This window comes from Moschus berezovskii, chromosome 14 (assembly GCF_049115385.1).
Source record: "Moschus berezovskii isolate FMDL1 chromosome 14, NW_MosBer_1.0, whole genome shotgun sequence".
NCBI classification, from domain to species: Eukaryota; Metazoa; Chordata; class Mammalia; order Artiodactyla; family Moschidae; genus Moschus; species Moschus berezovskii.
This window is the reverse complement of record NC_142473.1, coordinates 72,581,868-72,607,013: the sequence shown is the minus strand read 5'-3', so window position 1 is coordinate 72,607,013 and position 25,146 is coordinate 72,581,868.

Below are 25,146 nucleotides of genomic sequence, written 5' to 3'. Positions count from 1 at the left end.
TACAGTCCATGGGGTCACAAAGAGTCGGACATGACTGAGCAACTTCACTTTCACTTTTCAATTATCAAGTAATATTATGGAGGAAAAAATAATATCTAAACTTATTTAAGGTAACATTTGAACATTTCCCTAGGAAAGAACCTGAATCACATAATGAAGTCATATTTGGAAAGTGAAAAGATGGGAGTCCAGTGTTGAGTTCATTTAAATATGCACTTAACCATTTTTATTTCCCCCAAATTATCTGACTGGGCAGGGAAAGTACAATTGAAATAACATATCTCAATAACTTAGTCATAAATTCACTGGCCTTTTTTGTTACTATTCCTTTGAACAGTTGAAAATTCCAGGTGAGTAAATGCACCAGGAAAATTAAAGAAGGTTGACCTGAACTCACCTATTTTTATGAGTACACTGATCAGATCAATTGCCTAATTTCATTAATCTTTGTAGAACGTAGACTGTAATTTTGCACATACAACCTTTGCCAGAGATTTTATACTCTCCAAAGCTGTCAAAGTAATTAGAGGAGTTCTGAAATACTCCACCAAATTTTAGTCTCTTGAACAATATTCTAACACCTGCTTCATTATTTTTTTCTTTATCAATGTGTAAATCATCTTATTAGACTATTTCTGCATCTGTTGGTTGAAAATTTAAATATAAATGATCATATTTTCTCTGGACTTGAGGAAAAAACACTGTATTAAGTTCGTCATGAAGTCATTCAAAGTATAGTTTTTTTGATATGCAAACTATCAGTGTACCAAACCCCAAGGCTTTTTGGATTGATATCACTGATACTAAATGGGCTTTTAACATGCAGATTTATTTATTAAGCAAATACTCACAGAACATATCCTAAAAAATCAGTTCAGTTCAGTTCAGTCGCTCAGTTATGTCCGACTCTTTGTGACCCCATGAACTGCAGCACGCCAGGCCTCCCTGTCCATTACCACTCCTGAAGCTTACTCAAGCTCATGTCCATCAAGTAAGTGATGCCATTCAACCATCTCATCCTCTGTCATCCCCTTCTCCTCAAGCCTTCTATCTTTGCTAGCATCAGGGTCTTTTCAAATGAGTCAGTTCTTCGCATCAGGTGGCCAAAGTATTTCAGCATTCCTTCCAATGAATATTCAGGACCGATTTCCTTTAGGATGGACTGGTTGGATCTCCTTGCTGTTCAAGGGACTCTCAAGAGTCTTCTCCAACACCACAGTTCAAAAGCATCAATTCTGCTATGCTCAGCTTTCTTTATAGTCCAACTCGCACATCCACATATGACTACTGGAAAAACCATAGCTTTGACTAGATGGACCTTTGTTGCCAAAGTAATGTCTCTGCTTTTTAATATGCTGTCTAGGTTTGTCATAATTTTTCTTACAAGGAACAAGTGTCTTTTACTTTTATGGCTGCAGTCACCATCTGCGGTGATTTTGGAGCCCCCCAAGTCTGTCACTGTTTCCATTGTTTCCCCATCATCCTAAAGAATAGGCATCATTGAAAGCATTATATGATTACTAAGCCATTTAATTGCGTGTGTTTGTGCCTGTATTTTTGCATATATGGGTGGGAGGGTTTGCTTTTACTGGCGTGCAGGGTTAGCGACTAAGAATATGTACCAAGAGAGAAAACTTTCTTTCAAAATGTTTAATGTCTAGATGATCATCTATTTTATAGCCATCCTGATCTAAACAGTTTGCTGTTTGGATATGACCCCTATTATCATTGATGCAGCCAACTTTCATGATGTACAAGTTGCAAATTTTTTAGAATACACTAGGAACCAACAGAAGTATCTTTATTGAATTCAGAGGATCTTCAACTGTTTGAACAACGTCTGAGGCTCTGAAAATACATCTCTAAAGAAAGAGTGGAGAAGTGGATAAACACAAGATAGTGGGCTTTTTTTTCTGATATTGGATTTTATAAGAAACCAATTCTTAGAGATCTGCCTTTAATATATGTGCATTAGGAAACTGAGAATTTTAAATAATAACAAAGCAAAAGTACATAAAATGCATAAGAAATAAGGAAGTTTCTAGGTAGACAAATTTTATTATAAAATTGGTATACTCACTATTAGTGGACAACATAATTCTTGATTCGTGCTCTGAATTCATATTTGGAGCTCTATACTAGAACAATAAATACATTTCAATATTACTGACTATAGATGATTATGTGTGCTAAGGTGCTTCAGCCGTGTCTGACTCTTGGTGACCCTATGGAGTGTAGCCCTGGGCTCCTCTGTCCACAGGATTCTCCAGGAAATGATACTTGAGTAGGCTGCCTTGCCTTCCTCCTGGGAATCTTCCCAACCCAGGGATTAAACCCATGTTTCTTACATCTCCTGTATTGGCAGATGGGTTCTTTACCACTAGCCCCAACTGGGAAGAACATAGATAATAATATATCATTTTTAATATGGATTTTACATAAAATACTGTTTTAAAAGAAATTAATAATAGTACAAGAGAATGCCATATATTCACCACTGCACAGAGCAACTATTTCATTTCAAAAAGATCCTATTTTTGTTTTTCTCTATATTTTTACCATGTATATCCCTAAAAATTATGTTGCATTTTCTGCCTGCCTTTAAAATTCATACAGCTGTAATTTATTATATTTTATTGTAACATGATTACTTTTCTCAAAAATGTATTTTAAAGATTCATCTATATGGATTCATGAAGTTTTAGTTCACTCATTTCTCACAACTGATTTATATTTAATTGTTTAGATTAAACATAATCTGTAAGTGATGTACATCTGAGGGATTTCCAGATTTTTAAAAATCATTGTTTTTGACGTTTGTATGTACATTTGCTTGTGAGTGTGTGTGTGTCTATTTATTGTGCTGCAATGAATAGCTTTGTTCACAACTTTTATGCAACTGAGAGCAGAATTGATGGGCTTGTCACTTACACACATATTTCATCTATCCAGGTAATGACAAAAGATACCAATTTATTATCCCAATAGATCTTTACATTTTGTAAATATGGTGGTTGTAAAATGGTATCCCATGGGCTTTAATTTACATTTACTTGATTTATAATTTGGTTTACATCTTCTATGTTTATACAAAATTCCTTTTATTTTTCTCATTTTCTGATGATTTTTCCTTTCATATTAAATTGCAGGCTATACTTTATATTCAGGAAATTATATCTTTGCTGCAAATATATGACATTTTCATACATTTGGGAGTTACATTTTAACTCTCTTGATGCTTGCTGTATGGAAGTTATTAATAGTGATATCATCATAAAATATATTGAGGTCTAGCTTTATGATTGCACATTTTATGTCTTATTTAAAAGACCATTTCCTAACATAAAACCATAAACTAACATTTTCTTATATTAATTCTAAAATGTTTCATTTCACTGATAATCCTTTTCGTCTATACAGACATTTTTTCCCCTTCATTACAGTGTGAGGTAGTGATTAAATTTCAGGTGTTTTTTAAATTTTTTTCTGTATAAAAAGTTCTCTCAGAACTAGGTATAAATAGGACAGCCTTCTCCACAAATATGTAAAGGCTATTTTATTATAAACAACTTTCACACATGTGGGTCAATTATTGGACTTCATACACTGTTTCATTTGTCAATTCTTGTATCTGTGTACCAATATCACACTGTCTACTTTAGGTTTTAGCAAACTATGGTTCAGTTCAATTCAGTTCAGTTGCTCAGTCGTGTCCGACTCTTTGCGACCCCATGAATCGCAGCACGCCAGGCCTCCCTGTCCATCACCAACTCCTGGAGTTCACTCAGACTCATGTCCATCGAGTCGGGGATGTCATCCAGCCATCTCATTCTCTGTCATCCCCTTCTCCTCTTGCCTCCAATCTCTCCCAGCATCAGAGTCTTTTCCAGTGAGTCAACTCGTCACATGAAGTGGCCAAAATATTGGAGTTTCAGCTTTAGCATCAGTCCTTCCAATGAACACCCAGGACTGATCTCCTTTAGAATGGACTGGTTGTATCTCCTTGCAGTCCAAGTGATTCTCAAGAGTCTTCAACACCACAGTTCAAAAGCATCAATTCTTCGGCTATTAGCTTTCTTTACAGTCCAACTTTCATATCCATACATGAGCACTGGAAAAACCATAGCCTTGAACTGAACTGAACTGACTAGATGGACCTTTGTTGGCAAAGTGATGTCTCTGCTTTTTAATATGCTATTCAGGTTGGTCATAACTTTCCTTCCAAGGAGCAAGTGTCTTTTAACTTCATGGCTGCAATCAGCATCCGCAGTGATTTTGGAGCCCAAAAAAATAAAGTCTGACACTGTTTCCACTGTTTCCCCATCTATTTCAACCATGAAGTAATGGGACCAGATGCCATGATCTTAATTTTCTGAATGTTGAGCTTCAAGCCAACTTTTTCACTCTCTTCTTTCACTTTCTTCAAGCGGCCTTTTAGTTCATCTTCACTTTCTTCCCAGAAGAGTGATGTCATCTGCATATTTGAGGATATTGATATTTCTCCCGGCAATCTTGATTCCAGCTTGTGCTTCCTCTAGCCCACTGTTTCTCATGATGTACCCTGCACATAAGTTACATAAGCAGGGTGACAATATACAGCCTTGACATACTCCTTTTCCTATTTGGAACCAGTCTGTTGTTCCATGTCCAGTTCTAACTGTTGCTTCCTGACCTGCATACAGGTTTCTCAAGAGGCAGGTCAGGTGGTCTGATATTCCCATCTCTTTCAGAATTTTCCACAGTTTATTGTGATCCACACAGTCAAAGGCTTTGGCATAGTCAATAAAGGAGAAATAGTGGGTCAAATATGGGACATCTATTTTTATTCAATCTGTGAACAATGTTGTTGTTGTTTAGTCACTAAGCCATGTCTGATTCTTTTGGGACCCCATGGATTGTAGCCCAATCAGGCTCCTCTCTCCATAGGCTTTCCCAGATGAGAACACTGGAGTGGGTTACCATTTTCTTCTGCAGGGCGTCTTCATGACCCAAGGATCAAACCCATGTCTCCTGCATGGGCAAGCTCATTCTTTACCACTGAGCCACCAGAGAAGTAGCTAATAATAGTTTTTACAATTTTAAATGGTCAAAATTTCTAAAGAATGGTAATATTCCGTGGCAAGTGAAAATTACAAAACTTTTAAGTTGTGGTGCCTATCGATACCATTTTATTGGAACACAGTGAGTCCAATTATTTGCATATTGACTATGGCTGCTTTAGTGCTGCACTGGTAGAGGTGAGTAGTTATGAGAGACACTAGACCTAAAATATTCACCCCCTGCCCCTTTACAGAAAAAGTCTGAAAACCCCTGTCAAACTTAAAGGCAGACAAGTCTCTTTGCAGTCTCCCTTCTTCTGGAAATTTACTTCTATTTCACCTTTACAACAAGAGCATCATGCAGTCCTATTGATGTCAGTTTTATGTGCATGTTTCCTGTTAACTCCCACATCAGTTTGGTTCTGACTTTTTCTACTCCTCCCTAAAACCCATGCAGTCATCAAAACACAACTTGAATTAAACCTGGACACACTGGAAACCCTACGGGCAAAAACTGATTTGTTAGCATGGTCTTACTTGCACATCATTTTTGTCTCAGTATATTTCTTCCCTTCTTTGTGCCAATTCAGCATCTGCAAGCAGTAAAGTTTGTTGTTTTGTTTGTTTTGTTAAATACAGATTTTTAGTTGTATAATCAGCAGAACTGTTCATATTATCTCATATGACATGCTGCCCCAAAATAGAAGTCTATATTATGTTATCTAAGATTTTTTTTTAGGTTTCTTAAACATTAAATTAAGAACTGAAAAAAAATTGTGTATCTTCGTGAAATGAATGCCGTCATAACACTTATTAAAAGGTTTGAAACACTGTGAATGGAAATAAGATTAGGATTGGCATAAAAAAGCCAAGCCACAGACCAGACTGCTAGTTGGAAGGAATGAGATATGAATCATTTACAAAAGTGGAAATCTCTGAGTGTTTACTGCTATTGTTTTTATTTTAACTATAAAGTTCAATAACTGTATTTCTTTGGAACTTCATCCCTCTGGAAATACACTGTTTAATTTGTTTAGCATATTTGAGTGCCATAACTCTCTCTGAGGTTGTAGATATAACATAGAGATCCATGAAAAATTATTTATGCCTAATATTTCCTTATGGAGAAGGCAATGGCAACCCACTCCAGTACTCTTGCCTGGAAACTCCTATGGACGGAGGAGCCTGGTAGGCTGCAGTCCATGGGGTCTCGAAGAGTCAGACACGACTGAGCGACTTCACTTTCACTTTTCACTTTCATGCATTGGAGAAGGAAATGGCAACCCACTCCAGCCTTTTTGCCTAGAGAATCCCAGGGACGGATGAGCCTGGTAGGCTGCCGTCTATGGGTTCGCACAGAGTCGGACACGACTGAAGCGACTTAGCAGCAGCAGCAGCAGCAATATTTCCTTATATCCAGGAAATAACTTCCTCGTAATAAATCGTATTTAGAAAATGTGGCTTATAAAAATAGCATTTGTTTTAAACATTTTACAGCATGGACCCAGGTTTATTTCCTGTGAAAAAGTGTATCTACCACTTACTCAGTTCACACATGGGAATGTGAGCCCACAGACCATCTTTGCTATATTCATATGGAAAAGAAACCAATGAGATATTTTGAATCAAAAGATATTAAAGATAGTATACATTATAATCATTTTGCAAGTAACAGTTACAGTGTTCATACTAATTACTGTGATAATTAAAGGTGATTTATATGACTTATTCACATGAAAAGTTGCACAATAGCTTAACATCTATAGAAAAATATAAAACAAAATGTAAATAAACTATTGGGCATTTAAGCTGGGTTCTGGTGGCTCAAACAGTAAAGAGTCTGCCTGTAATGTGGGAGACCTGGGTTCAATACCTGAGTTGGGAAGATCCCCTGGAGAAGGAAATGGCTACCCACTCCAGTATTCTTGCCTGGAGAATTCCATGGACAGAGGAACCTGGAGAGCCCCAGTCCATGTGTTCGCAAAGAGTCGAACATGACTGAACAACTAACATTTCACTTCTGCCCCAACTCTTCAGTGCCAGAAAAAAATGCTTCTTATAAAACTTCTGTAGGTCACAGATCTCACAGAGTCTACCTCAGACATGAGACCTGTTGCTTCCCCATCTCCTGGAGTGATTAATTTATAATCAGTTGACCTTGATCTCTGGATTGCCCCCAGAATGCCTCGTGTATACAGTGAGCCCTTACTGTCATCACAGTCAATTCTGTACACAAGTGTACTGTCCCTTCTCATTCCCACAGCTGGAATTCCTCCTAAACATGGAGACACTGTACCAAACCAAGAAAAAAGAAAAATAGTGACTTCCCCGGTGGTTCAGGACATCTTTTTTGGGTGCTACTTCTAGAAGGTCTTGTAGGTCTTCATAGAACCATTCAACTTGAAATTCTTCAGCATTACTAGTAGGGGCATAGACTTGGATTACTCTGATACTGAATGGTTTGCCTTAGAAAGGTACAGAGATCACTCTGTTGTTTTTGAGACTGCATCCAAGTACTGCATTTTGGACTCTTCTGTTTACTATGATGGCTACTCCATTTCTTCTAAGGGATTCTCACCCACAGTAGTAGATATAATGGTCATCTGAGTTAAATTCAACCATTCCAGTCTATTTTAGTTCACTGATTATCAAAATTTCTATGTTCACTCTTGCCATCTCCTGTTTGACCACTTTTAATTATAGAAGACTGGAATGAAAAAGTAGAAAGTCAAGAGATACCTGGAGTAATATGCAAATTTAGCCTTGGAGTACAAAACAAAGCAGGTCAAAGGGTAATAGAGTTTTGCCAAGAGAACACACTGTTCATAGAAAACACCCTCTTCCAACAACATAAGAGAAGCCTCTACACACGGACATCACCAGATGGACAATACCAAAATCAAGTTGATTATATTCTTCACAGCCTAAGATGGAGATGCCCTATACAGTCAGTCAAACAAGACTGGGAGCTGACTGTGGCTCAGATCATGAACTCCTTACTGCCAAATTCAGGCTTAAATTGAAGAAAGTAGGGAAAACCTCTAGACTATTCAGGTATGACCTAAATCAAATCCCTTATGATTATACAGTAGAAGTGACATATAGATTCAAGGGATTCGATCTGAGAGACAGTGCCTGAAGAACTATGGACAGAGGTTCATGACATCATACAGGAGGCAGTTATCAAGAACATCCCCAAGATAAAGAAATGGGAAAAGGAAAAATGGTTGTCCAAGGAAGCCTTACAAATAGCTGAGAAAAGAAAAGATGCAAAAGGCAAAGGAGAAAAGGAAAGATATACCCACCTGAATGTAGAGTTCCAAGAACTCTGAATAGCAAGAAGAGATAAGAAAGCCTTTCTCAGTGATCAGTGCAAAGAAATAGAGGAAAACAATAGAATGAGAAATATTAGAGATCTCTTCAAGAAAATTAGAGATACCAAGGGAACATTTCATGCAAAGATGGGCACAAAAAGGACAGAAATGGTATGGGCCTAATAGAAGCAGAAGATATTAAGAAGAGGTAGCAAGAATACACAGAAGAACTATACAAAAAGATCTTCATGAACCAGATAACCACGATGGTGTGATCACTCACCTAGAGCCAGACATCCTAGAACGCAAAGTCAAGTGGGCCTTAGGAAGCATCACTAGGGCACAAAACTAGTGGAGGTGATGGAATTACAGTTGAGCTATTTCAAATCCTAAAAGATGATGCTGTGAAAGTACTGCACTCAATATGCCAGCAAATCTGGAAAACTCAGCAGAGGCCACAGGACTGGAAAAGGTCAGTTTTCATTCCAACCCAAACAAAGGCAATGCCAAAGAATGCTCAAACTACTGCACAATTGCACTCATCTCACCTGCTAGCAAAGTAATGCTCAAAGTTTTCCAGGCCAGGCTTCAACAGTATGTGAACCGTGAACTTCCAGATGTTCAAGCTGGATTTAGAAAAGGCAGAGGAACCAGAGATCAAATTGTCAACATCTGCTGGATCATCGAAAAAGCAAGAGAGTTCCAGAAAAACATCTATTTCTGCTTCATTGACTATGCCAAAGCATTGGACAGTGTGGATCACAACAAACTGTGGAACATTCTTTAAGTGGTGGGAATACCAGACCACCTGACCTGCCTCCTGAGAAATCTGTATGCAGGTCAGGAAGCAACACTTAGATTGGACATGGAACAACAGACTGGTTCCAAATCAGGAAACGGGTACATCAAGGCTGTATATTGTCATCCTGTTCATTTAAATTATATGCAGAGTACATTATGAGAAATGCTGGACTGGATGAAGCACAAGCTGGAGTCAAGATTGCCAGGAGAAATATCAATAACCTCAGATATGCAGATGACACCACTCATGGGAGAAAGCAAAGAAGAATTAAAGAGTCTCTTGATGTAAGTGAAAGAGGAAAATGAAAAAATTGGCTTAAAACTCAATATTTAGAAAACTAAGATCATGGCATCTGGTCCCATCACTTCAAGACAAATAGATTGGAAAACAATGCAGTGACTGATTTTGTTTTGGGGGCTATAAAATCACTGCAGATCGTGACAACAGCCATGAAATTAAAAGATGCTTGTTCCTTGGAAGAAAAACTATCATCAACCTAGACACATATGAAAAAGCAGAGACATTGCTTTGCCAACAAAGGTCTGTCTAGTCAAAGCTATGGTTTTTTCCAATAGTTACGTATGGATATGAGAGTTGGACTATAAAGAAAACTGAGTGCCAGAGCATTGAGCTTTTGAATTGTGGTGTTGGAGAAAACTCTTGAGAGTCCCTTGGACTGCAAAGACATCCAGCCAGTCCATCCTAAAGGAAATCAGTCTTGAATATTCACTGGAAGGACTGATGCTGAAGCCAAAACTCCAGTACTTTGGCCACCTTTTGAGAAGAATTGACTCATTTGAAAAGATCCTGATGCTGGGAAAGATTGTAGGTGGGAGGAAAAGGGGATGACAGAGGATGAGATGGTTGGGTGGCATCACTGACTCGGTGGACATGAGCTTCAGTAAGCTCTGGGAGTTGGTGATGGACAGGGAAGCCTGGAGTGCTGCAGTCCATGGGGTTGCAAGAGTCAGACATGACTGAGTGGCTGAACTGAACTAGTGGTTCAGTGGCTAAGACTCCATGCTCTCAATGTGGGGGTCTGGGTTCAATTCCTGGTCAAGGAACTAGATCCCACATGCCTCAACTAAAATTTCACATGCCACAAATAACTGCATGCTGTGGCATGCATGCTGCATGCTATGGATCCCAGGGCATCCAAAAAGCAATGAATAAATAAAAATAAGTATTAAAAATATTTAACTTACAATTTAGAAATACTTAACTCTTTAAAATATACCATTGTGGCTTTAAAGTAGGCATCACATTAAGCTACCACTTAAGCAAGTGCTGACTAAGCAAGCATCTCTTTATACACACACACACACACACACACACACACATACATAGTAGTAAGTATGATAGTCTATAGGTAATACATATTTATAGTACTACATCAAGAAAACTATAGTGTAGTATCAAAATTCCTTTCCTTCTAGTTTGGTGGATCTCAAATTGCTATCCTAGGCTAGAAGCATCAATATTGTCTTGGAAATTGTTAGAAATGCTAATTTTCAGCCTTCTCCCCCACAATTCTGCTAAACTGGTAATCTGGGGGGACAAGATCAATAGTCTGAGTTTTAATAATACCCCCACTGGAAAAGACTCTGATGCTGGGAAAGGTTGGGGGCGGGAGGAGAAGGGGACGACGGAGAATGAGATGGCTGGATGGCATCACCGACTCTGTGGACATGAGTTTGAGTGAACTCCGGGAGTTGGTGATGGACAGGGAGGCCTGGCGTGCTGTGATTCATGGGGTCGCGGAGAGTCGGACACGACTGAGCGACTGAACTGAACTGAACTGAACTGATTGTAATACATGTTAATATATGAGAACTGATAGCTTATGGTGAATGATGTAGGATTTTTGATCTCTGAAGAAGATTTAGTTTCAGGATCAGGGACCAGGCTTGATCACTCAGAGTTTCTGTGTGGCAGAAGTTTTATTGCAGTGAAAAAGGATAAAGAAAGCTCTCGACATAGATAACAGAACAGTTAAGGAGAGTGCCCCACTCGCTAATCTTAGAAAAGGGGCTCCATACTTTTTCAACTGGTTATTAACAATAAATCAAAAGGATGTCTCAATGTTGTAAAGGTCTTACCACATCCACTCTCACAATTCAAATTTTTATATAACAAGATTACTCAGGAGGTTCCTGTTGAGAAAGAGAAACAGGTTCTCGAGCAGGACACATTGTTGTTATACAATCATTGTTACAGAGTTTAAGGAAAAACATACCCTTGAGCAAGATGAGTTGTTTTGTTGTATAATCATTAGCTCTGGACTTAAAGAAAAAAAAAAAAATGTTTGATGTGACTAAGAGAAAGGAATGTAGAAAAAAAAAATTGTCCTTTTCTCCTCCTCCAGAGCCCCAGATGCTTTTCTCCTCCCTCTGGACCCAGGACTTCTTATCAACCTATTTAAGAATTAACTCTCTCAAACCATTGCTCTTACTCCAAGATCTTCACCTGATATGCTGCTTTTAATATCATTCACATTACATAATATTTATCACAAGTCAAAGTTTTATACAGAGAGTTACTGCATTAATATGAAAATATAAGCTAGAAGAGGATATAATGACTATGAAAAAAAGAACTATGTCCTTAATTCTAAAAAAAAAAAAAATCTATTTTTTGAACAATTTAAATAAGCTCTACACAAAGAACTAACTTATCCAATTTTGAAATGTCTGATAGGAATGGTAAGTGATTTGGTATATAATATGTACTCAAAAAGCCTTATTGTAATGATCGCTGAAAGTTGTGTACATAGGCAAAAAATTTCCCTTAGCAGCTATTTAAATGCATATTAGTTCTTTACTCATCTGTGTTAATGACAAAAATCCAAGAGAAAAGCCACTCAATGGGAACGAGAAATGTGGCAAATAATTGTAATTCATGAAAATCACTCAGAAACTACTCAATTGAAGGTCTACTGCTTGTTCATTATAAGATACATGTATTAGTCCACATCTCTTTATTTAGAATCCTAAAATAATTCATTTTCTATATTTATGATATTTGAGCTAATTCTATTCAATTTGATATTTTATTTTTCTTACAAAGGTTAGAATACATTCTACTTATTTATACTGGACAAAGACATATTATTTGTAAGCATTTCAAAGCATGTGTGAAATGTACTTCTGACTGCCCCTTTTCTTTACTTTTAAATTTTCCTCTGTTCATTTCTTTGCATTTGTGCTTTTTTAATAAAAATACTTTTAACTGTAAAGAAAAAAAATTATAAAAATAAATAAATAAATAAATTTTGAGAAAGTCACAAAAAAAAATAAAATAAAATAAAATAATTAAAAATAAATAAATAAATAAATATAACCAGTCTGTGTTTCCCAACTTTATCAGGTTAAAACCCTCTTCTTTTACTTCTACAGTCAGTTTATTTTTATTTAAATTGCACGAGTGTTAGTATACTGTATTGGTGTTTTTCTTTCTGGCTTACTTCACTCTGTATAATAGGCTCCAGTTTCATCCACCTCATTAGAACTGATTCAAATGTATTCTTTTTAATGGCTGAATAATACTCCATTGTGTATATGTACCAAAGCTTTCTTATCCATTCGTCTGCAGATGGACATCTAGTATACTAACACATATATATGGAATTTAGAAAGATGCAAATAATAACCCTGTATACGAGACAGCAAAAGACACAGATGTATAGAACAGTCTTTGGGACTCTATGGGAGAGGGTGAGGGTGGGATGATTTGGGAGAATGGCATTGAAACACGTATGTTGTCATATGTGAAACGAATCACTAGTTCAGGGTCAATGCATGTTATAGGATGCTCGGGGCTGGCATGCGGGGATGACCCAGAGGGAGGATAAAGGGAGGAGGGAGGTAGGAGGGGGGTTCAGGAGGGGGAACGTATGTAAACCCGGGGCAAATTCATATCAATGTATGGCAAAACCAACCAATATAATATTGTAAAATAATTTGCCTCCAATAAAAAATAAATTAATTACCTAAAAAAATAAATAAATAAATAAATTGCACGACTGGAGTGACTTAGCAGCAGCAGCAGCAGCAGCATTAATTTACATTGGCTAGTCCATGGTCTTCCTAAGTTGAATACTTGATTATGAATTTTCCCACATGGAAAACATCAAAACAGATTATCAATAGAGCTCAAAGATGATTCTGTTTCTACATCTCTGGCAATGAGATTTTTAGAAACCAATTCTGTTTCTAAATCACAAGAAAGGTAAATTCAATGTCTGCAAAATATTTTGCTATGATTGACTTACTTGGATCACTTCTTGGATTAAAACGGTCCAAATCATTAAAGATGAGTCATTTCTATCCATATTAAGTTATTCAACATTTAATTATCTGGACTCAGTTCAGTTCAGTTCAGTTCAGTTGCTCAGTCGTGTCCGACTCTCCGCGACCCCATGAATCACAGCACGCCAGGCCTCCCTATCCATCACGAACTCCCGGAGTACACTCAAACTCATGTCCATTGAGTCAGTGATGCCATCCAGCCATCTCGTTCTCTGTCGTCCCCTTTTCCTCCCGCCCCCAACCTTTCCCAGCATCAGAGTCTTTTCCAGTGAGTCAACTCGTCACATGAGGTGGCCAAATTATTGCAGTTTCGCTTTAGCATCAGTCCTTCCAATGAACACCCAGGATTGATCTTCTCTAGAGTGGACTGGTTGGATCTCCTTGCAGTATAAGGGACTCTCAAGAGTCTTCTCCAACACCACAGTTCAAAAGCATCGATTCTTCGGCGATCAGCTTTCTTCACAGTCCAACTCTCACATCCATACATGACCACGGGAAAAACCATTGCCTTGACTAGACAGACCTTGGTTGGCAAAGTAATGTCTCTGCTTTTTAATATACTGTCAAGGTTGGTCATAACTTTCCTTCCAAGGAGCAAGCATCTTTTAATTTCATGGCTGCAATCAGTATCTGCAGTGATTTTGGAGCCCAAAAAAATAAAGTCTGACAACCTCAAGCCAAATGTGGATGAGGGGCAAATACAGTTGAAATTGGAGTTTTAATACAAGCAAATAAAACACTTAATGAGAAAGAAATGCCAAAATAATATATAAAACTAGAGGTATCAATTCTATATATTCTATGATATAATATAAAATTACAATGGTATAAGTCTACACTTCTAAGCTTATATTGCACTTAAGAATTTACCAAGCATATTCACATAACTTCAACAGATATTTTTATAAGTGTCTCTCAAACTTAACATATTAATAGCCATACCCTAGATCTTCCCAAGAAAACAACATATTCTCTCTTTAGACTTCTTTATCCCAGATGATGGCAACTACATTTCTCTAAATACTTAGGCTCAAATTGTTTGTATTTATTATATTTCTCTTTCACCACACAATTAATTTGTAGGAAATTACAAACTTTAAGTTCTATCTCCAAAAATATGCCCAGAATCTGATGTTTTATGAAACTCATCATTTCCATATTGTTCAAGCTATCATTATTTCTCAAATAGATACTATCACAGCCTCCTAATAGGTTCCTATTTACAGTTTTTAACTTTCAGCTTAATTTCAACACTTTTTCTAAACAGATTTTTTTTTTTTTTCAAAAATAAGTTAGATCATGGAAGTCCTCTGCTTTGTAGCCTGAATAAAAGGTAAAGTCCTTACAAAGGTCTACTTGCCATTAAGGGTCTTTTTCCTCATGGGTCCCATCTATCCACTCACTTAGCCACAAAATCTCTGATCTTTTTATTCCTGGCTATGCTAGGCAGGTCCTGACACAGAGCTTGTGCACCTGCTGGTCTGCTAGCTCTTCCACCACATGTCCCTGTGGTTCATTCCTCCATCTCCTTCCAGTCACTATTTCACGTTACTCTTTTAGTTTGTTCTTCCCTGGAGATCCTATCCTAATGATTTTAGTCTGCACCCCACTATTCTCTATTCCTTTCTCTGATTTATATACCTTCCTGATATTTGTCTTCATCTAGCAAAAGAAGCACCTATGATGGTAAATTTTACGTGCCAATATGGCTAGACCAGGATGCCCAGATATTTGGTCAAACCTTATTCTAGATGTTTCTATGAAGTTCTTTAAGACAAAATATATCTATCTATCATGTTCCCTGGTGGCTCAGATGGTAATCTGCTTCAATTCAGGAGACCTGGTTTCAATCCCTGGGTTCGAAAAGATCCTCTGGAGAAAGGAATGACTGGCTACCCACTCCAATATTCTTGCTTGGAGAATTCCAAGAACAGAGGAGCCTGGGGTCGCAGAGTCAGACACGACAGTGACTAATACGCATATCTATTTGTCTGCCTATCTATCTATCTATAAGACTATTGCAGTAGAGACTCCAGTCCACAACTGGACTAAATAAAGAATATACCCGGAAGAAGTGGGGATTTACAGTCATGGAGCAATTTTGGAGGAAGGGACATTGGTGGATGGAAATCTACTAAGGGGAAACGTAAAGTCTGAGGGATTCTGGCTCAGACTGGTTGATTCTCACACAACATATTGGTTGATTCTCAGGAGAATCCTCATTAATATGACATCATACTTATTTACCTTATTTATTGCCTAACTGGATTTGCACTGAGTAGAATGTAAACTCCATATGGGTAGGGACTCTTGTCTTTTCCATTAGTTTGTCCAGAATAAAAGTATTATCTGAAAGAATAAGCAAAAAATGTTGATTTGTTTCTTGTCAAAGTTTCTTTTAGTCAGACAGGCCAGGTATTATTATTTTCATTTTAAATTTGAGGAAATAGTTCCCAGTATGTTAGCAGCTTGGCTCACTCATTCATATAACTTGTGAAAGAGCTCTGCCACTTTGGGTACATTGCTAATTCTAAGCTATTTTGTTGCATATATGTAGCAGGAAATTAGTAACAAAATACACATCACTTCTGTCATGGAGTGAGTTAAACATTTCTACATCTGCTCCCGACAGTTTGGTCATCCTGTCATAATCCCAAATTGGTACACTTTGGCTTATCAGAATACATTCTTCCTGAGCGTGATGTCCTATTCCACTTTCTATGAACTCAAGTCATCTCACCCTCGGTCTCTTTTGTAAAGCTTTTCCTCAACTTCAGTTAAGTAAAAAACTCTAGAAGTGAGAGAAGAGGTTAATGTTGGAGGTATAAATTGAAGGTCACAGAAGATAGAAATCATTTAAGGCTCTGCAGCGGAAGTCATCTACAAGTGAATGCAGCAATAAGGATGTCCGAGGACTAAGCTCTTTGGTACACTTATATTTAGAGGTCAGAAAGAAGATGCAGGTTTGTACTGGTAAAATGTTTAGCTACCAGTTCTCAGGAGCAGGGTAGGGGTCGAGTTCTATTGTTTTATTTCCAGGTGCAGATACTCCTACAGTGACTGCTTCTCAGTTTCAATGTGACATCCGCCTGCCAGCATGCAACATTCATGAGAATTTGGCAGCCATCTCTTGCCAGCTGGTATGAGTGGTTCTGGGTCACCATCCAAAGAGGAGAATCCAGCTATGTAAACAAACAGAAAGAGCCTCTGGGGAGGTATAAGAAACATGTGATATGTCAGAAGTCAAGGTAATAAAGTGTTTTGAGAGGGTGGACGTGGTTAAACATATCAAAGGCTGCTGAGAGTTCTAGTACAATGAGAACAGAATATTGGTCACTGGAATTGCCAATGTGGAGACAGCTGTTGATCATTATAGAAGGGATTTCCATGGAGTGGTGGCTCCCCAAATATAAGTGTAAGTTCAAAATGTGGGGAATTATAATACAGAGTGTTTACAATTCTTTTGAGAAGTTATGTCTAACTTCTAAATAACTTCCCCTAAAGGGAACTGTGGTGCTGGAGAAGACTCTTGAGAGCTCCTTGTACTGCAAGGAGATCCAACCAGTCCATTCTAAAGGAGATCAGTCCTGGGTGTTCATTGGAAGGACTGATGCTGAAGCTGAAACTCCAATACTTTGGCCACCTCATGTGACGAGTTGACTCACTGGAAAAGACTCTGATGCTGGGCGGGATTGGGAGCGGGAGGAGACGGGGACGACAGAGAATGAGATGGCTGGATGGCATCACCGACTCGATGGACGTGAGTTTGAGTGAACTCCGGGAGTTGGTGATGGACAGGGAGGCCTGGCGTGCTGTGATTCATGGGGTTGCGGAGAGTCGGACACGACTGAGCGACTGAACAGACTGAACTGAAGGGCCTTAAAGTACTGTTCTGGATAATCTGCAGTGAGAGATACTGTCTGTGAGCCAGAGAGAAAGAAGATAGTTCATTAGGCAATGAGTTAGTCATTCTATGTCATATTTTGTTTAAATCACTGAACTCATGGCATTATATGTTGTTAACAATAAAATCAATTTCTGATATATATGAAGAAACTGAAGTTGTTTGATCTTTGCCCAAAAAAATTGCCTAGCTCAGGCATTAACCAAGTATGTAATCTTGGGTTATTAATCTTTGTGAGATTCAGTTTCCTCATTTATGAAATGATGGGGCCCAAATAATTCACTTCAAACATTTCATATGAATTAGGTATACTAAAAGTAAAAGAAGACATTACATCTCCTATTTTATTTCAATTATTTCAATTTATTTCATTATTTTATTTAAATCATCCCTGAAATTAATAAGGCTAATGGACATTTGGTAGATCCATTAAATCCACTTTAGCTTGCAGTTCATTAACAAGCAGACATTGAAAGTTTTGGTTACTTTATGTCAGATTGTCCTTTAAATGCCAGCAAAATCCCATCTAAGAAAATCCTAATACCATACACAAAAATAAATTCAAAATGGATTAGAGAGCTAAATATAAAACCAGAAACTATAAAACTCCTAGAGGAGAACGTAGGCAAAACACTCTCCGACATAAATCACAGCAGGATCCTCCATGACCCACCTCCCAGAATATTGGAAATAAAGGCAAAAATAAACAAATGGGACCTAATTAAAATCAAAAGCTTCTGCACAGCAAAGGAAACTATAAGCAAGGTGAAAAGACAGCCTTCAGAATGGGAGAAAATAATAGCAAATGAAGCAACGGATAAAGGATTAATCTCCAAAATATACAAGCAGCTCCTGCAGCTCAATTCCAGAAAAATAAATGACCCAATCAAAAAATGGGCCAAAGAACTAAACAGACATTTCTCCAAAGAAGACATAAAGATGGCTAACAAAGACATGAAAAAATGCTCAACATCCTTCATAATCAGAGAGATGCAAATCAAAACTACAATGAGATACCATTTCACACCAGTCAGAATGGCTGCTATCCAAAAGTCTACATGCAATAAATGCTGGAGAGGGTGTGGAGAAAAGGGAATCCTCTTACACTGTTGGTGGGAATGCAAACTAGTACAGCCACTATGGAGAACAGTGTGGAGATTCCTCAAAAAACTGGAAATAGAATTGCCATATGATCCAGCAATCGCACTCCTGGGCATACACAATGAGGAAACCAGAATTGAAAGAGACACATGTACTCCAATGTTCATTTCAGCACTGTTTATAATAGCCAGGACATAGAAGCAACCTAGATGTCCATCTGCAGACGAATGGATAAGAAAGCTTTGGTACATATACACAATGGAGTATTATTCAGCCATTAAAAAGAATACATTTGAATCAGTTCTAATGAGGTGGATGAAACTGGAGCCTATTATACAGAGTGAAGTAAGCCAGAAAGAAAAACACCAATACAGTATACTAACGCATATATATGGAATTTAGAAAGATGCAAATGATAACGCTGTATACGAGACAGCAAAAGAGACACAGATGTATAGATCAGTCTTTGGGACTCTATGGGAGAGGGTGAGGGTGGGATGATTTGGGAGAATGGCATTGAAACAGGTATGTTGTCATATGTGAAATGAATCACCAGTTCAGGGTCAATGCATGTTACAGGATGCTCGCGGCTGGCATGCGGGGATGACCCAGAGGGAGGATAAAGGGAGGAGGGAGGTGGGAGGGGGGTTCAGGAGGGGGAACTTATGTAAACCCGGGGGGGAATTCATGTCAATGTATGGCAAAACCAACCAATATAATATTGTAAAATAATTTGCCTCCAATAAAAAATAAATTAATTACCAAAAAAAAAAATAAAAATAAAAAAAAAAGAAAATCCCATCCATCTCTAGAGCTTTGTCTGTGATCCAATGAAAGAAAAGAAAGTGAAGTCACTCATTCGTGTCCGACTCTTTGTGACCCCATGGACTGCAGCCTACCAGGCTCCTCTGTCTGTTGGATTTTCCAGGCAAGAGTACTAGAGTGGGTTGCTACTTCCTTCTCCAGGGGATCTTCCTGACCCAGGGATCAAACCCTGGTCTCCCGCATTGAAGGGGAATGCTTTACTGTCTAAGCCACCAGGGAAGAGATCCAATGAAGACTTGGTCATTTTTTAAACTTAAAGATTAAGCACTGCTTGCTAAACCTTGGGCGATCTAAAATCATTCTGAATTATAAAAAAGATCTAATATTTACAAGAAATACAATCTTAAATTTCATTTTGGTAGTGTCTATCTCCCATGGATGACCCAGAGTATTCATGATACCTACCAGTTCCCAGAAATGCAACAACTCAGCTCTCTCAATCTTAAAGCAAGGCTGTGTCCAGTACACACTCTCACCAAGCACAGAATATTTTCTCCCCAAATTGTTTATCACTATATATATGCATTAATCAGGTGAAGAAATGAAAACTTAAAGAATGATTTATACTCGTCTCAGCCAAAGATACTGATTGGGACATCAAGATTATGTCAAGCACAATACATCATGAGCTACTCCATCACCAGCACAGGGTGTTAGCTTAGCAGGAAAGTGCCAACGTGATTATGCAAATCCCAATGCTATCGGCTTATCAGTCAAACCCACTGCCAGGATGCCTGGGAGATATATTTCAATAAATGGAGAAAGAATGTATCTCAGTCCTGCAGACATTAATAATTTATGATTAATCAGTTTATGAAGACTTGCTAACAGCAAAGGAAACAGAGAGGAAGATGGATTTAACCTTACTCTTCTCCCAGGCGAAATCTAGTCATTTTGTTTCTGTAGACCAGATAACTGACTAGCCACTTACTTAAACTTCCTTCAAGGGCAACAATAATTCTCCCAGAGATCTATCTTTGATCAGAGAAGGTTAAGTTACATTGACTCCTGACCATGCAATTTAGGGAGCAGCAACCAGGATGCAGCCACCCAGAAATGAGCTGGCCTCATTCAACTGAGCAAGCTCTGACAGCTTTGTGAAGGGAATTTAGGGGAGAAGGATGTGGCACTACTAATTTGCACAGTCATAAACTTGATGGAATAGTAATGGCAGTAGATAGAAGGAATAGTTGTGACAGTATTTTGATTTGCAGTAATGATAAACTGAACATTTTTTTTATCCTCAAAGTCTTAACATATTATTCTAAATTCTTCATGATTGAAGTTATGAATTCTATTTTCATTTTCAAATACAGCCAATACTGTGAAAAAGAGTTTGCATAGTCAGAAACATTTTAATTTTTATTATGCTTTTCTATGATGGTGATAAAATAAAATTACAGTATGAATTTTTACAAAGAGAGAAATCATTATCCAAAAAGTTTACTTCTTATCAGTCATTATTTTCATTTAGTGTGTTTCTTGTCATCTTTTATTCAGAATTATTTTTCGAGGAGGAACTACTTACAAGGTCTAAACATGAACAAAATATATATCCTCTCTGACTTCAGTTTCTTTTTCTGTTAAACAGAGATTGCATGGATTTTTATAAAATAGTAGTTGACTAAATTAAGTAAAAACACATAAATCAATGCCTTCTAGGTGGTTCACTTCAATGAATTTTTTTCAGTTTTTTATATCAAATTTAATGAAATAAGCACTTAATTAACTGTTATTCCAAGCATTTTTAATGTTATAATGTAGCTTTCAGAGCTGTATCTTCTAATGCTGCATGGCATTCAATCCTGTGGCTTAATTAATCAGTGTCCAGTATACTATGGAGGGCTTTTATCAGTCTTGAAATGTATCTTCATTTGTCGAAGGAAAGGGTAGGGCTTCCTAAATCTCCACCTTTAAAAGAATTGCTGAAGACAATTTAACTAAACATGAATCAGACTGTTTAATTGCATTCCAGTAGGATAATTACAGTCTTCACAGTAACAACACATATATGAAATAAAATTTGCCTTTCGACATTTTTAACCAAGCTAAATGACTTTTATACAAGAGGAAAATGTACTGAAAAAATCCAAGAGTATCTCAATAGAACTCAGCAGGAAGTGGGTTGTGATTATATTAGAGGCTTAAATAAACAAATGATTCAGGTTAAGATTCTCTCCATCACATGCTCTTTCTGAGACACATGGACTCTGACCGTGTACAGTATTCTCCTAATTTATTGTGGAATAGGTTTTTCTGCATCATTTACATATGTTTCGAATTTACTCCCTTAGCTCATGCTTAACATTATTTTTGAGTCCAAGAGCTTGGCAGAGATGTACTGGAAACTTTCTTTCTCCAAGTAGAAAACCTACGTGGCTTAAGTAGGGAATGACAATAAACTGTATTCAAGCAGGTTGGAACAGAGAAGTCCAGTCCCATGATCCAGTATCCTGATTGAAAGGACCACAAAAGGATCCTCTCTGAAAAGGGATGAGAGAAGGAAGCAAAACATACTTAATGTTGATGCATAATAGTAGGTCTAGATTGTTCTCTAGAACACAGATACTTCAAGGGGCTTAGGAAGAAAACTAGAAAGTAAAGTTTAAAGAATGCTTTGACTCTATTTTGGGGCTAAGGGCAATGTCCAAATTATAAACTGCTGATTTATATTTAGCTCTATTAAAGAAAAGAATAGCCCAACCTGGACCACCAAGCGGAGATGAATTAGGTATCTAGGGGAAAGAATCCTTTTATTGACCTATGTTGGACTTCTAATACCAAGGAGAAAAGAAAGAGAATTGCTCTTTTGGGGTCAACTTTCTTAAATATCAGAGATTTGATACAATACCAGAAGAGTCTAAACTATTTTCATTAATGATTTTGTGCATTAGGTATTTTGTGCATTTTGTGCATCTCACTGATGTCTCTGTGTGTGTGTTTGAATAAATGGTCAGCCAAAACTGCCCTAATATTACTTCCTTACTTTAAGAAGAAAACAAATCACTTGAGTCAGAGGAGCGTGAATTCAGACTTTTTTTTTTTTTTTTTTGGTGTGTTTCTCTTGTCAGCCCAGTTCCAAACAGTTCATTCCTATTAATTATCAAGATGAATGGGGTTCATTTTTTTCTACTGTGATAGTAGATGCTTCTGAGAAACAGTATAAAATTGGAATTTAGCTGATTGTAAAGAAAATACATATTAGACTACCTTATGGTGCTCACCACCCAGACTTGATTCTCACCTCAAAATAAACCCTTCTCTAATACAAAACTTAAAGACAAAAGAATCCACTTTCCTTGGTGCTTAAGAGGGTACAGCAAAGTGGTAAGTTCAGCTGATCTCTTCTGCAAGATCCGAGTTTAATACAAATGAATTAATTCAGACAAGCTCTCTTGTGTCGCATCAAATTAGATTTTTAGACACTTTAATTTAGCTGTGCTCCTTGATTCTTTTTTGCTCATCTGACTGGTTGTCTATCCTGGATGAGCACTGAAAACGTGATGCCTGAATTTCTGGTTTCACTGCTACAGGATGGGGCTGGACATTAAGGGTTTCAAAAGCTTCCTTTGTGTTTCTAGTCTGCAGCACAGTTTAACAACGCTGACTTAACCTTCTTCACTGATCATTTCTTTTGGATTCACTGTTCTGATACTGACCCTAATAACCACTCTCAACTTGACCTTTCATATTATCCATCTGGAATTCTGTTCATTATTCTTTCAATCACATAGTCAATCATTCAACACCTAAGTATGAGCGTTGCATATAGGAACTGGTAAGTCCATAGTAAATACTGGATCTTCCTTCAGAGAACTTCTAGGCTAGTATCAGTGATTATTGTGGTTTAGTCACTAAGTCGTGACTGACTCTGCGACCCCATGCACTATAGCCCACCAGGTTCCTCTGCCTATGGGATTCTCCAGGCAAGAATACTGGAGTGGGTTGCCATTTCCTTTCCCAGGGAAGCTTCGCAACCCAAGGATCAAACCCATGACTCCTACATTGTCAGGCAAATTCTTTACCATTGAGCCACCAGGGAACCCAAGGAAGTGTCAGTGATAGGCATTAAAAAATTACATACAGTAGTTGAAATCATTCTATTCTGTTTTGACTCAAAGTCTTTAACGTTTTTTTCTTGACCTCATCACTGCTATACTTTTCTCTTTTGATAATGGCCCCTCATCAAACTAATCTTGAAGTTCTACCAAAAAATGAGCCATTTCTATAATTAGTCACGGTTTCCCCAAAATTGTTTTCTCCACATAGGACACTATCTTCCCCCACCTCTATAAATTGTACAGCACTAATTCCTACTAGCGCAATTAGCTCAGGTATGACATGCCACAAAATCCCCACTCTTAACTCACACTGCAACCCTGTAAAACAATCACACACTACTCTGAAAGTGACTTTTTTTCACTCTTTAAAAATTTGAGTGTAACTGCTTTACAATGCTGTGTTAGTTTCTGCTGTACAACAAAGTGAATCAGCTGTATGTATACACATACACTCTCCCTCCTGAGCTTCTTGAGCCTCCCTCCCACCCCGTCATCCCATCCCAATAAGTCATCACTGAACTGAGCTCCCTGTGCAATAGAAGAGCTCCCACTAGCTATTTTACATGTGGTAATGTATATATGAAAAAGCAATTGACTTTCAAGCCTGAATATCCAAAAAGATTCTAGTACAGGAAAGATACACTTTCTATTGGTTGGTTCAAAAAAACTGAACCACCAACATGTTCTGTGGATAGAATATTTATTTTATAGTCTCTCTCTTCATAGATCTGGAGATGAGAAGGCATGGCATTTGTACATTAATTTGTAAGATAAATCATAAAGTAAGTATATAAAGCCCATGTGTCTTGGTTAGCTCAGTCTGTCATAATAAAATGCCATAAACTGGGTGGTTTAAACAACAAACATTTTGTTTCTTACAGTTCTGGGGGCTGGAAGTCTAAAATCAGCATGTCAGCATAGTCAAGTTCTGGTGAAGACATTATTTCTAGTCTGTAAATGGCCATCTTCTTGCTGTTGTGGCGGAGAGACAGCGAGGGCTCTGGTCTCATTCTTATAAGGGAACTGATTCCATCATGGGGACTCACCCTTGTTGTGTGTGTGCCCAGTCATATCCGACTCCTTGTGACCCCATGGACTGTGGCCCAACAGGCTCCTTTGCCCATGGGTCTTCCAGGCAAGAATACTGGAGTGAGTTGCTATTTGCTATTCTAGGCAATCTTCTGGACCCAGGGATCAAATCAGTGTCTCGAGCATCTCCTGCAGCAGCAGGTAGAATCTTTACTACTAGTGCCACCTGGGAAGCTCCATGACGTCATCTAAACCTACTTAACTTCCAAAGGCCCTGCCACCAAATACTATAACATTATGGGTTAACACTTCAACATGTGACTTTTAGAGGAACACAACATTCAACCCATGACACCATGGATGTGGAACTGTGTTATCTAATTGGTGTAACCACAAGAATTCAGAGGTTAAAATCATCATGTGCTGGGATTTCAAGAAATACATCATAGTGAACCTAAGTCCTAAGAAAGAACTTGAACACCAAGTAGGTATTCCCCCAACACCCTTCTTTGTAAACTATACTAAGATTCCCCTGGTGGCTCAGAGGTTAAAGCGTCTGCCTCCAATGCGGGAGACCCGGGTTCAATCCCTGGGTCGGGAAGATCCCCTGGAGAAGGACACGGTAACCCACTCCAGTATTCTTGCCTGGAGAATCCCATGGACGGAGAAACCTGGTAGGCTACAGTCCACGGGCTCGCATAGAGTCGGACACGACTGAGCGATGGAACGGAACGAAAGATTCCCCTTGATGCAAACTGCAGTGT